Source organism: Pongo pygmaeus, chromosome 18 (assembly GCF_028885625.2).
Source record: "Pongo pygmaeus isolate AG05252 chromosome 18, NHGRI_mPonPyg2-v2.0_pri, whole genome shotgun sequence".
NCBI lineage: Eukaryota > Metazoa > Chordata > Mammalia > Primates > Hominidae > Pongo > Pongo pygmaeus.
In genome coordinates, this window is record NC_072391.2 from 56,721,113 (window position 1) to 56,736,097 (window position 14,985).

A 14,985-nucleotide genomic window follows, 5' to 3' on the forward strand; every position below is an offset into this window, starting at 1 on the left:
ACAAGGAATGATGTTCACAATTTATGCACTCATTTTGAGATCAGTTACCCCACATGCAAAAAACCAACCAAAAAAACGAAGAAAAATTTACAAAAATTTTGTAAGGATGACAAATCATTAGGGTGTGAAACTAACCTTTTAAAGATCTATTTCCAATTCATATATCCTATTGTGTGCTACTTTTCTTAGTGTGCACAGTTTTATTGTCCACCAATCATTGAGAACACAGGTCTCATCTGATATTGATTTGATATACATTTTAAATTATAAATTAAACATTATATACTAACAACACTATAACCTTAATTTATTAGGACCATTGTTCTGTTTTCTCATCAAATCAAACAAAAATATTACCTAATAGTTATTTTATAACTTGAATGATGAACTCATCATATTCCATGAACCTTGATTTCTTTTTACTATTATTATCATTTTTTTAATTTTTATTTTTTTTTGAGACAGAGTCTTGCTCTGTTACTCAGGCTGGAGTGCCGTAGCGCCATCTTGGCTCACTGCAACCTCCACCTCCTAGGTTCAAGCGATTCTCCTGCCTCAGTCTCCAGAGTAGCTGGGATTACAGGCACCCTTCACCACACCTGGCTAATTTTTTGTATTTTTAGTAAAGATGGTGTTTCACCATGTTGGCCTGGCTGGTCTTGAACTCCTGACCTCAAGTGGTCCACCTGCTTCGGCATCCCAAAGTGCTGGTTTATAGGTATGAGCCATGACTCCCGGCGTCTTTTTACTATTATTATTAGTGGTGATGGTCTGCATTATGGTATCTGTATTATTGTCTAATTTGTAGGGGAGAGATTATGGTGAAGACCAATATCATAATCACTGTTGGAAAGATTGATTCAAACCAAAAGGAAAGAGGAGAAAAAGGCCTTCATTGCCAAGAATGTAAAGGCAACATACCAAAATGATAATAAGAGGATATTATAAACTTTGGTGCCAGCAAATTTTAGATTTAGGTGAAATAAATGAATTCCTTTAAAATCACCACTTAATACCAAACTGACACAAAAACAAACTGAAAATGTCTCAGAAATTAAATCTTAAATTAAAAACTTTTCTATATGTTCACTATAAGCCCAGGTGGCTGTATGTCCAAAGAGAAAAAAAACATTACAAACGAGGAGGACCTAATAAATGGAAGGCTATTCCATATTCATGGATCTGAAGACTCGATATTTTTAAGATGTCAATTTTCCCCAAATTTCTCTATAAAATCAGCGCAATCACAAAGTTCCAAAAATATTTTTTGTGTTAAAACTGCGCTTTTATATACATTTTAGAATCAGATTAATAGCATCAAAGAAGCTTGAAGACTTACACTACCACATATCAAAGCTCACTATAAAACTACAGCTAAGACAGTGTAATACTGGTGTGAAGATCTATGAACACACCAATTAAGTATGATAAAGAGTAAGGAAACAGACCCACATATGGTCATTTTCTTTACAATAAAGTTGCCACTACAGTGCATAATTGTAAGATTATTTTATACATGGTTCTTGGGTAATTGGATGCCCACATGATATAGTTTAGCCCCTGTGTATTAGGTTCCAAATCACCACAAACTTAATGGCTTAAAAGAACGTGAATTTATTATCTTACAACTTGGATAACTGAAATAAACATCACTTGGCTAAAATCAAGGTGTTGGCAGGCTGCATTCATTCTGGTGCCTGTAGGGAATAATCTGTTTCTTTGCATTTTCCAGCTTCTAGAGGTCATCTGGATTCTTCAGCTCAGGAGCCCATTCCTACAACTTGAAAGCCAGCAACATTTATCTGAGTCCTTTTTGCTCTGCCATCTTTCTGGCTCTCTTCTGTCTCCTTCTTCCAGTTTTAAGAACTATTGTGGTTACCCTGGGCTCGCTTGGTTAACCTAAGATAATCTCTTCATTTTAAAGTCTGCCAATTCAAAACATTAATTATACAGACAATCATAATTGCCCTTTGACATATAATGTAACACATTTGAGGTTCTGGGGATAGGGCACAGACATCTTTTAACTAAGATAATCTCTTCATTTTAAAGTCTGCCAATTCAAAACATTAATTATACAGACAATCATAATTGCCCTTTGACATATAATGTAACACATTTGAGGTTCTGGGGATAGGGCACAGACATCTTTTAAAGGGGGGCTATTCTACCCACCATATCAACAGGATTGTATACATATTACATCCATAGAAATGTAGAGCACTAATTTTAGAAGCACTAAACATAATGGCACAAAAGTGGAAGCAAGAGAAACAATGTTAAATAAGCTAGAAATGAACGGGTACATACACATGACTCTGTTCACATAATGTAAAAACACGGACAAAACTAATTTATAGCGACAGAAGTCAAAATAGCAATTACTCTTTCAGAAGCTATTGACTTGGAGGGTCCAAGAAGGAGGACTTCTGGTTCTGATAATGTATGATATCTCAGTTTATGTGATTATTACATAGATGTGCTCACTTTCTGAAAAAATCTTTGATTTGTACAGAGAAGTAAATCTGTACTTTGCTGTGTCTACCTCTGTCTACCTCTCTGTGTCTCTCTCTCTAAACTAGCTTCAAAAGCTGTTTACCTATAATGTTTAAGTTCAATTTGTCTCCTCAATACTCTTTCAATGTTTAAGATTCTTCCTTATATGTAAAGTACAACACAGTTACATATCAGAGAGAAAATACATATTTTCAATACACCTCAGGGTACTAAGACCTGCTACTTTTTAAAGTGTATGCATCTTATGTTATTATTTCCATCTCTTCATTTCTCTGAGAGATCTAGCAATTTTTACTTTATGTAATTGACCTCAATGGAATGATCTTATTTACTCATCAATCATTGATCACACTTAATGATTATTATATTTCTTAATAATTAGCACCTACTCTGATATCATGTGCACATGAATGTGTATTTTCTCACGTGTATTTAAACACATATATGTGGACACTCTCCTGCTCTCTGGACCAGGAAAGTACCTTGTTTATCTTACTGATTTGGACCCCAAATGTGCAGCCATTTACAGCTATTTTAGGTGACTTTTATCGACCCTCTGTTCACAAATATATATGGAATGGGAAAGTATCTTTTTATTGCTGTAATTCCATGTCAACACCAAATTTTTATGATAATGAGAACCATATGTTTCTTGATGATGTATTATGAGTGGCTTTTGTTTGTCCTAAAATTAGCTTCTGTGGGTAATAAGCTTTTCAAAGTTAAATAGAGATAAATGAATATGAAGTATTTGGTTCTATAAAACATTTATTGATTTCTTTGTGAAATAAACATGCACACAACACACACACACACACACATGAATGCTTTAAAAAAACAGATGATTGGGTAGCACTTACTCCAAAAAGAAAAGTCAAGTGTTGGTTACCTACACCACTGTGAAATAGTTTTTTCCTTCCTAGTACATGCTTATTTCAATAAAATGTCTAAATTTCATCTCATTTACTTATAGTCTGAACAAGATTCATTTTTACAGATTTAAAAAATGTATAAATAGTTGCTTCGAAAACCCATCCAGCATATTCAAGACAGGCATTCAACTCAGATTTATCTTTTTTTTTTTTGAGATGGAGTCTTGCTCTGTCACCCAGGCTGAAGTGCAGTGGCGTGATCTCAGCTCACTGCAACCTTTGCCTCCTGGGTTCGAGCAATTCTTCCTACCTCAGCCTCCTGAATGGCCACCATGCCCGGCTAATTTTAGTATTTTTTAGTAGATACAGGGTTTTGCCATGTTGGCCAGGCTGGTCTTGATCTTCTGACCTTAGGTGATACACCCGCCTCAGCCTCCCAAAGTGCTCGGATTACAGGCGAGAGCCACCATGCTCGGCTGATTATTTTTGTGTAATAGCTTCTGAAACAGGGGTCCCGAACCCCTGGGCCATGGACCGCTACCAGTCTGTAGCCTGTTAGGCACCAGGCCGCAAGCAGATCAGCAGCTGCATTAGATTCTCATAGGAGCACAAACCCTACTGTGAACTGTGCGTGTGGGGAATCTAGGTTGCGTGCTTCTTATGAGAATCTAATGCCAGATGATTTGAGATGGAACAGTTTCATCCACAAACCACCCTGTAACTCCTTGAAACCCCCACCCCTACAAAACTGGTTCGTGGTGCCAAAAAATTTGGGACCTCTGTTCTAAAATATTTTCAAGTCTGATTTTGCCTTTAGGAAATGATGAAGCACTTTCCCATACTTCTGTGTTGATTGGGGCCAATTTTCTCTCCAGTCCCCACCATTTCTACCACTACTTGCCTTCCTTCAAATCTCATTGATCTAATCTTTCTATCCTGCTCAAACTCAACATGCCTCCATCCACCCAAGGCAGCCCTGCACGTTTCCCAGAGGCTTCTATATTTAGAAAGCTCTCCAGAATCCTCCTTTGGCCCTTACCTACCTTTACATAGTAAGTGTTAAGTGTAATTTATTTTTTCTTTTAATAAGCGATTTCTTCTGACTGCTGCACTTAAGTCCTATTGCCATAAAGTTTCACGTATGCATGTTCCTTGGCTTTGAAACACATATCCTGTTTTGTCGTACTTCATTTGTGTTGGTAATGTTTGCTTCTCTATCTTGACTGCAAACCTTGTGCAAGTCTCACCCATGGACATTTTAATTCGCAATGTTATCTGTGCCTAGACATTATCTATAGTGTCTGGCATGTAGTAAAGATTAATCAAATACAAGTTGAAAGACACATTGAGTGATCTTTTAACTCTCTGAAAGGAGGTATTTGTTTTCCACTAGTTCAGCTTTCAGACAGCAAGTAAAGAAGTACTTTCGAAACCATCTTTGCAAAAATTGTAACTGTGGAAATATGACAGTGAAAGAGATCAGACCTAACCAACTCCTTCTTGCTTCTAACCTTTAAGCTGTCCTTATTCTTTCCTGGGCTTAGGCTGAACTGGCCTTGGGAAAAAATTTAGTTTATGGTTTGACTGAAACAAAATTGATAATAGCCCTTTCCTGAAAAGACCCACTTCTTGCCTGGGGACCAGCCTGCCTTTGTAGGACTAACAAATTAGCTGCAAGATTAGAAATTACAGTTTAGGGGTCATGCAGCTTCTGGCTGCAAGAGTCTGAAACTCCCCAAATTGCTCCTGGGGATAACATCACTATTGCAAAACCTAAAATCGGTGCTTGGGATATTTTGCAGAAACCATGGCACTCAGTGGCTCAGTTGACACCACCAAGACACATAATCTGGCTCAACAAGTTTTGCGATTCCAATCAGGGACAAAAGATAACAAGAAAACCTCACTTTGACCTCCTTATGATTTCATCTCCAACCTGACCAGACAGTACTCCCGACTCCCAACTTCCCAAGCCCCTACCTGCCACATTATTTTTAAAACCTCCTATCTCCGAATGCTCTGGGAGACTGATGTGAGTAATAATAAAACTCCGGTCTCCCACACAGCCAACTCTGTGTGAATTACTCTTTCTCCATTGCAGTTCCCCTGTCTTGATAAATCGGCTCTGTCTAGGCAGTGAGCAAGGCGAACCTGTTAGGCTGTTATACTTTATGTAAAAAAAATGAAGCAAATAGCTCCAAATTAAATTATTTCTTCTAAGGGAACATGGAAAGTAACATTGAAAGTAAATGCATGAGTAAATTCCAAATATCATTAAAAAACAAAAAACAAACAAACAAAAAAACCAATTTCACTTTCCTCCATTGTGTATCTAATTTTAAGTGTGTTGGGACTTGGGTGTTGCCCAACACAAGTTGCCCAACACTTGGGTGTTGCCCAACACTTGGGCAATGTGGTGGTGAAGAACATTGCTGTATACTTTGGGCTCAACGTTCCTGTGCAGGTGTGCTTAGTTCTGTAAAAATTAATGAGTAAAAATAAGAAGCTTGGCCAGGCACAGTGGCTCACGCCTGTAATCCCAGCACTTTGGGAGGCCAAGGTGGGCAGATCACAAGGTCAGGAGTTTGAGACCAGCCTGGCCAACATAGTGAAACCCATCTCTACTAACAATATAAAGATTAGCCGGGCGTGGTGGCGTGCACCTGTAGTCCCAGCTACTCAGGAGGCTGAGGCAGGAGAATCACTTGAACCCGGGAGGCGGAGGTTGTGGTGAGCCGAGATCATGCCACTGCACTCCAGCCTGGGGAACAGAGTGAGACCCCATCTCAAAAAAAAAAAAAAAAAAAAAAAGAAACAGAAAGCTTATACTATTTGTTAGGGTCACACAGTAAATGAATTGTTGTTGCCCAAATACATCACTGAACACAGTTACTGGAGGAACTATTTATAAAGGCAGCTGTAGGGTAAAAGGAAAATAACAAGACATGGTGAAGCACTGCAGGGCTAGCACCAGTGGAGAGCCACTAATACAAATTAAGCCTTTAGAGGCAAAGAGAAGGAGCCACTACTAGATTCCTGAGAGAGCTATAGGAGAGGGCCACTTGACAGACGCTAAATCTTCAGTCTTCTAATATAGCCACTCTCAATCTCTGACCAGGTAAATATCTGGACGCTGCTCTCTTTTCTCATTGGCTGAACCCAGTTGGAATCCAGAGAGCTAGAAAAATCCTCAATTCAATCTACAGGATGGAAAATAATAAGGAGAGTATATTAAGGAGCAAATGAAGATATCAAGTAATCACTATTCAAAGAGTCTGCACACCTTTACTCCATTTCCATTTGTTAACAAAATTTAGTTTTAAAAATACAAACTACAATTTCAACTCCTATATTTTTGGGGAATTTTTATAATGTAGGAAATTATGGAAGAAATACAGTAACTTTATCACTTACAAAATGTACTTCTCAGTAAAATTATATAAACATACATATAAATATTTTTATAAAGATATGTTATATTCATTTTTTTCTACATTGTTCTTGCTAGGGAACGTCAGCATTATCTGTGTTGTTAAAATCATATTTATTGTGCATATCATTTTAATGCTATGTAATATCCCAACATGCAGCTATACCATAGATATGAGCATGTATATGTGTGTATACATTTGTCTGTGCTGATAATTGTTTTACTTCTTCTCTTTCTCCTTCTCTTTTCTCCTGAACTTAGGCAGTTTTGAAACTTGGACAATACTTACTCCTAGTCATCAAATTCCTCTTTTGGAAATACAGTAATAATTGCACTTTAAACTGTCAACAGAGAAAAGGAAAGAAAACCTCAAATCCAGTGAGAGATTGTCATCAAGAAAAGAAGCTCTTTTTAATTAGAAGTTAGAATTCTTAGAAATTCTAATCTGGTCTGACTTTTCTTCAGTTCCTGCTTACTGAAGTAAGGGCAGAGGGAAGCCTGTGTTCTCAGTATTTTCAGTTTTGCTTAGAAAGCAAACTTGTGGGACTTTCTTATGCATAAGTTTAGTTTCATTCAGATGAAAGTTAAGTGGAAGATTTTTACATAGACTTGAGGGTTTCAGATTCAGCACAAATTCAAATGTGAAATGATACTTGTATGTTAGAGAAATTATCATAACCAGGGGGACTTGCAACTTTCTTCTTCATTGATAACTAGAGTAGTTATGCATTTAGAACCATTACCAAGTTGTAAGACATAAATTCATGTTGCATGCATCAAGATAGGCTCAATGACTGAAGATTTTAGAATACTTTGAAAATGAATTCATGAAGTATAAATTACAGAACATTGTTTCTTTTTTGTGTTTTGAATTAATCTTTATATATAGACATTTTACAGACTAAAACTCATATAGACATAGGTAAATGACTGATAATATTTAATCTATAAATTACAGTGTGTATATATATTTTATTAATGCTACATAATATCCTGACATTTTTCTCCAAAATAATTGTTGTTGTTGCTTTTGAATGAGCTTTCCTATGAAAGCTCATTCAAAAGCAACAACAAAAACAAAATATATTTAAGGCACCACATTAGATACTATACGTTTAAAATTGTAAACCTGTCACTCTGGGACTCCACATTCCTGAAACTTTCTGAGTAATGAATAATCACAAAGAACCCAAAGAACTGCAAGAAAAGATTTGTTGAGCTCATTATCTGGCATTTATCTTTTTTAACAAACAAGGAAAGTATCCCTCTTAGTGGAAATAGAAGCCTAAGGAGTACAGCCATAATATAGCAAGAATCTTGGAATAGGCAGAGATGAGAAGTCCTTTTATAGCTACTGAAGACATCTGATGATGAAGCAGACAGGCTCTAAGAAAAAAATGTCATCTTTTTTATAGGATATCTCAGCTGGTAATAAAATGTTTTCTATATATGAATAAACAACAACAAATGGGGAACACAAGGTCCATTAAAAATTCAACACTTCCTTAATAACTGCCTATTGAAGATACTTAAATATGGATATTATATTGATTAGCCCTTATATAACATAGATGATAAAAAGCAATTGCATGTTCATCAGGGCATCCAAAATCTGAAATTTACAGTTGCATGGTGAAGGGCAGACATTTCTTGTACTTGAAACAAAGTCTTGTTATGAGGGTAAGAAAGGTAGTTATCTGAGAATTAGAGTTTTATTTTTGCATTACCCATTTATTCTACTTTATTTTTGGAGTGAATACTTTAAAAAGTGATACTTCAATTTATCATTTATAATGTGTCAGGCACTCTTTTGTATGTTAATTATTATTCTTACTTAGTTTAGGAAAAATGATGCTACCTATGGTTCAAGTTATAGGAATTCTCTGAGTTGGTTTATGAATACAAATGGATAAAAATATTAGTTTGCCTCTGCATTTTTTATCATTTATTATATAAAAGGAAGCAAAGTATATTGGTTAAGAGTACAGGCCCTAGAGTTAGCCTTTCTGGGTTGGAATCTTGTCTCTACCAATTACTCAGGCAAGCTACTTAATCTATTGTGGAAGATCAAAGATGGTTGCAAATTCTCTTTCCCTCCCCTCCAACTTGGAACAACTCTTTTGACCAGTAGAACACAGCAGAAGTGACACAGTGCCCGTTTCTTTTTAAGTTTTATTTTAAATTGACAAATAATAATTGCGTATATTTGTGAGGTTCAATGTATTGTTATGATACGTGTATATAACGTGGAATAATTAAAGCTAATTAACATATTTATAACCTCCATAGTTATCAATTTGTAATTGCATCAGACTAATCTGGTTCAACTTTTACATAACAAAGTTGTGGGCTATTTTTCAGTTGCCATGGACCTCTAGGTTAAAGGTCACACAATCTGAACATGCCTGGATGAACCAAGCATGCAATCATGTGGGGGGGATCTAAGCACTTGGACCCAGGAATGGAGGCTGAATTAAGATGTATTCACTACATGGCAGGATCCAGGATTCAATCAGATTGTGCCCTGGCATCATCCTGTGGCAGGATCTGGTCAGATCTTGCTTTCCAGCATCACCTCACTGCAAGAGCCAATCAGATCACATCTCACATCAGATCACATCTCACTACTCTACTCTTATAAAACCCGACCCAAACCCCAGCGCAAGGAGACAGATTTGAGTGTTTCCTTCTTTCTCCTTGCTGGTTGACTCACAATAAGGCTTTTCTTTTCTCAAGAGCTGGTGCCATGGTATTGGCCTCTATGTGCATTGGGAAGCAAGCCTGTTGATTGCTTGGTAACAAATTTTGTGGTGAGAACATTTATTTGTACTCCCATGTTCCTTGCAGTGGTGCCAGTTTCTAGGTCCATGCCTTAAGGACAGAGAGCTTACACTTCTTTATTTTGGAGCCTCTCTCTGGGATTCTTGAGCTACCATGTAAGACATTAAACCATCTGAGACCACCACATTGGAGACACTATGTGTATGTGCTCAGGTTGGCAACCCCCAATAAGCCCAGCCTTCCAATCATTCTTACCAATGTATCAGATGAGTGAGTGAAGCTGCTTTGGATTTTCTAGACCCACCCATCCTTCAGCTGAATACAACAAATGATCTCCATCAATGTCATGAGGAACAGAATTATTCAACCCAGACTTGCCTGAATTCCTGATTCCCACAATCATGAAGTTTAATAAAATAGATGGTTTTATAAGTCACCATATTTGGAGCAATTATAATAGTTTCTACATTGTGGATTTTTTCTGAGAATGGAATGAGATACGATATGTAGTGCACTTAAAAGTATCTGATACATATTATATATCAAACATTAGCTACCTTAATAGTTAATATTTTTCTCTACATCTTACTCAAGGACTTAGTAAGCAAAGAATGGCTGTGATCTAGTAAACCTAGAAGTTCTCGTATCTTGTGCTAATTCTAATGCAATTTTCTAATGTCTTGGTCTCAGTCTTATATGTGTAACTACATTGATTTCCCTACTAGCAAGCAGACTCAATGTCTTAGTTTGGATTCCTCTAGAAATACAAACTGAATAAAGATGTAAATGCAAGGACTTTACTAAAAAGGTGAGATAAACACTGGTGTGGGAGTTGGAAAGTGAGGTAGAGAAGGGGAGGCAATTAAAGATGACTTATCCACAATGAGATACCATCTCACACCAGTCAGAATGGCTATTAGTAGAAAGTCACAAAATAACAGCTGTTGGCAAGGTTGCAGAGAAAAGGGAATCCTTTAACACTGTCAGTGGGAATGCAAATTAGTTCGGCCATTGTGGAAAGCACTGTGGTGATTTCTTAAAGAACTTAAAACAGAATTACTGTTTGACCCAACAATCCCGTTATTGGGTATATACCCCAAGGGATATGGATATCAATTATTCTACTATAAAGACACATGCACACATATATTAATCACAACACTATTCTCAATAGCAAAGACACATAATCAATCTAAACGTGCATAAAGACAATGTGGTACATATACACCATGGAACACTATGCAGCCATAATAAAGAAGAAATCCTGTCCTTTGCAGCAACATAGTTGAAGCTGGAGGCCAATATTCTAAGCAAACCAATGCAGAAGCAGAAAGCTAAATACTGCATATTCTCACTTATAAGTGGCAACTAAACAATGAGAACACATGGATATAAAGAGAGGAACAGCTTTGCCCAGTGGCGGCATTGTAACCAATGAGGTTTACCTGAGGTACAATTATTGCTAATTGAAAACTTTTCCCAATACCCCTCCATGACGACTTGAACTATAGTTGGCACTGGCAATTTTTGACAGTCTCTACAGAGACTGAAAAAAAAAAAAAAAAAGAGAGGAACAACAGACACCAGGGCCTACCTGAGGATGGAGGGTAGGAGGAGGGAGAGGATTAAAAAAACTACCTGTTTGGTGCTAAACTTATTACCTGAGTGATGAAATAATCTGTACACCAAACTCCTGTGGCACACAGTTTACCTATATAACAGACCTGTACATGTACCCCTGGACTTAAAATAAAAGTTAAAAAAAAAAAAAAAGATGCCTTATCAAACCACTTCCTATGGGTAAATAGAGCTTAATTCTAATAGGAAACTCTGGGCGTCAGCGTAAAACTTGTGTCTCTGAATGATCTCACCCAAGGGGCAAGGTAGCCAAGCCTTTAATACACCAGTTCTGATCATTGATTGGGGCTGCCAGGATGAGGTATGCTGAATACAAGACACTTGTAAAGTGACCTTCCAGTTAAACAGCCACGTGGGCTCCGGTGGCAAAAAACACCCCCAGGAAGTGAAATGCTGGTGCTATCAGTCTGCAGTAGTGAGTAAGAGTGTAGGAGGGGGTGCAAAGGCATATGCTGTGGTCAGTGAAATGAGAAATGCCTGATTGTTCATCTGCCTAGCGTCCGCGTGTCAAGATCTTCCACCCAGTGCAGCACAGATCACTTTTATTCTGGAATGACTACTCATTGAAACTGTTCATGAAGAGAATCTGACCTTGGCAAATTAAATCTCTGCCGCCAGCCCATATTTTTAGTGATATCTAATGAGACTTGTAATTAATCCTGGGCTTAGATTCCTTGAGAGACCCACAAGTCTCCAGACTCTCTTAACACATCCAAAAGTGCTGGCACTTCACAAAATCCCCAAAGCTTGGAGAATTCACTTAGAGTGCGGATGTTCCTGACACCCACTGACATCCAAAGTGATTAACTTCTAGAGGTGGCATTGTTGGAAATCATTGATTTAACTGTCCACTGCAAAGGGACTTGCCTTTTCTCTGTTGAAGTGTTTTTATTTAAAAGGACTTGGCTTTCTATAGATGAGTGAAGAAACTTTTCACACTACAGAACTTGAGTTATTGAATGATATCTGAACCATTTCAGTCTCCTTTTTGTTAAAAAAACATAAGGCGGGGGAAGGGGTAAAACTATTGTATATATTTACATGTTAAATTGTGTAATCATGTTATTATCTGAAACTAATACCATGCTGTTAAAATTTAGATAAAGTGTCCTGTAATGCATACAAAATGTTCATTTGCTGAAGGACATTAAGTTAATTTCCTGGCAACAAGATTAAATGCAAGGCATTTACATAATCATTAGTCATGAGGTGTAGAAAAGATAATTAAATATTCCACCACATTAATTTATATTTAATTAACTGTGCTTTAGTGATCCTTCTGTCTGAATGTTAATATTGTATAAATAAACAATTAGAATGCATACTGATTTTATTAAAGGCTTATTCTTAAAATTATGTAGAAGATGCAATTATTAATTTAATTATATCTTATTCTGAAACCTAATCACATTAATAGAGTCTAAAAAGGTCTATCACTAGCCTCAGTGATGACATTTTCACATTTTATATTTCCAACTACAATATAGCTTATAGACTTTAAAATGTGTTCATTTAGTTCACCCTAACAGTTAATTGCCTTCCTAGTAACTCCACTCTACGGTTCCTTTAAGTCAGTACTGATACTGTACCTTTAAAAAAAAGAGAATTATTATGATACAGTAAGCCCATCATCTGTGGCCACACTCACTTGGGACATGTGATATTTCTGGGAAATGACTATATCATACAGAAAGGAGCAAAAATGTAGCAATTTTAAATAAGATCAACCGGGTAGAAACTATAGCCAATGAAAAGTCTACTAGTAGGTAAGATTTCTGAGAGTTTTAAAAGTTCTTTTTTTAAATGTAATGTTAGGGAAATTCTTGCAAAGGTAATCAGACATTACTAGAAGCAAGAATCTACTCATAAGAATCTTCTAGACTCAGATGCCAGACATTTGTGGAGAGCTTAGATGATAGTAAGGCGAAATCTGGACAATACATTCACTATATCTTAAGGATTCTTGCCTTTATCTGCATGGACCATTTGGGAGCCAGTAAGTGAAAATATCTAAGTCTTCATTAAACATTATTTAATAGGAAAAGAAACAAAATACGACACGGAAAGAAAAGAGTCAGTGATTTTTCTGAATCATGAGAGTGTAACTTAGCTAAAATACAAAGTTACATTAAAATATCTCTATGAAGCAGTCATATTTTCCTCCAGGAGAAGTTATTTCATATTAAATCGTAACATCTCCAGTAAAAATGTTTGTGCTTTTCACATATAATATTTATTTGGGCAAACAATTCAATACCGATTTTAACTGTCTAAATGGAATTTTTAGGGAAAATGGTGTGTGGCAGTAGCACATATTTCCTAATGGAAACATTTGTTTCTTAAATTATAGAAGGGGGAATAATAAAGTTGCTTTTATTTCTTTTCAAGGCTGTTGGGACTTTAGTACTTACAGTATGATATGGTTAGTGTTCCCCTGGGCTAGGCAAAATGTATTCCCTTCTGGTTTGTGAAAATAACTGTTCTATAGGTTAGAAATAATTTCTGTTTGTGTAATAAATTCATACTTCCATACTTTTCAACCCAAAATATGCCAACCATTATGCTAGTGCCCACTTTCACAGGTTAAGTTCTGAACTACTTGAGACAACCTATAACTCATAAGTCTAAGAACGATTTTCCAGCCAATATTTTCTGACTGTTTTTGCCGCCTCCTCCAATCCTGTCCATGTTAGAATCACACTGCTGACCTCTCTGACAAAGCTTCAGTATCACTCTAGACATTTGGATTTATAACTCATCCAGGTAACCATGCTGTTTGCTCATTCATTCAACAAACATCTTTTAAAACCCACTTTTCTAGTTTCTGCCACTACCAAGATAATTAGACAACTTCCTGACTTCAGAAAGCATTTATAAATCCTAGTGGAGGAGATGTTATATAATACACAGGTAAACAAATAAATATTTATGGATCCTTTTTCTGAGAACTAAACAAGACTCTCCAGTGTTGGAGGCTGAATACAATAGTTTAGCTTGGACTGGGAGCAGCAGCTCATGCCTGTAATCCCAGCACTTTTGGAGGCTAAGGCAGGTGGATCATGGGGTCATGAGTTCGAGACCAGCCTGACCAACATGAAGAAACCCTGTCTCTACTACAAATACAAAATTAGCCAGGCATGGTGGCACATGCCTGCAATCCCAGCTACTCGGGAAGCTGAGGCAGGAGAATCTCTCGAATCCAGGAGGCGGAGGTTGTGGTGAGCCGAGATCGCGCCATTGCACTCCAGCCTGGGCAACAAGAGCGAGAAAAAAAAAAAGTTTAGGTTGATGATAAGTTGAGCAGTGATTTCAGAGACTACATCCCCTTTACAAGAGGAAGTTTGCTTTTTCTAAGCCTCCAACTTCATTGAGGGATAAGACCTATATTGCCAAGCAAGACTCGAAACCAGAAATTATAGGAAACGTGTTATTTGATTCTTAGTCATGGAATGTTTCACTGTTGTGATTGATGAATCACTGCCCACAGCTCTTGGGACAGGTGTTCCCTATTCTCTCTGTAATGCTCTAACCCCCCATGGAATGCACAGATCATCACATATAAATAATTCAAAAACAAGTCTCAGTAAATGCTGTTTCTTTCTTCTGTTTGAAATGTTAATTTCCTTTTTGAAGTTTTTCCCGTTTGATAGCAGGATGCAGTTTTGCTTTATTGCCAAAGATAGACTGGTAGAACTGTGTGAATGCCTTCTGTGCTACAGAGAATGGAATTTCCAAATTAAAGACAAA

The 14,985-nt window shown here is 36.9% G+C and overlaps 1 non-coding gene across 1 annotated transcript; it reads left to right on the forward strand.

The window, feature by feature from the left end:
• Positions 1-11,005: 11,005 nt before the first annotated feature.
• Positions 11,006-11,146, forward strand: LOC129016438 (U4 spliceosomal RNA). The gene has a single exon (XR_008494827.2). It is a non-coding gene; the product is annotated as a U4 spliceosomal RNA (small nuclear RNA).
• The last annotated feature ends 3,839 nt before the right edge of the window (positions 11,147-14,985 follow it).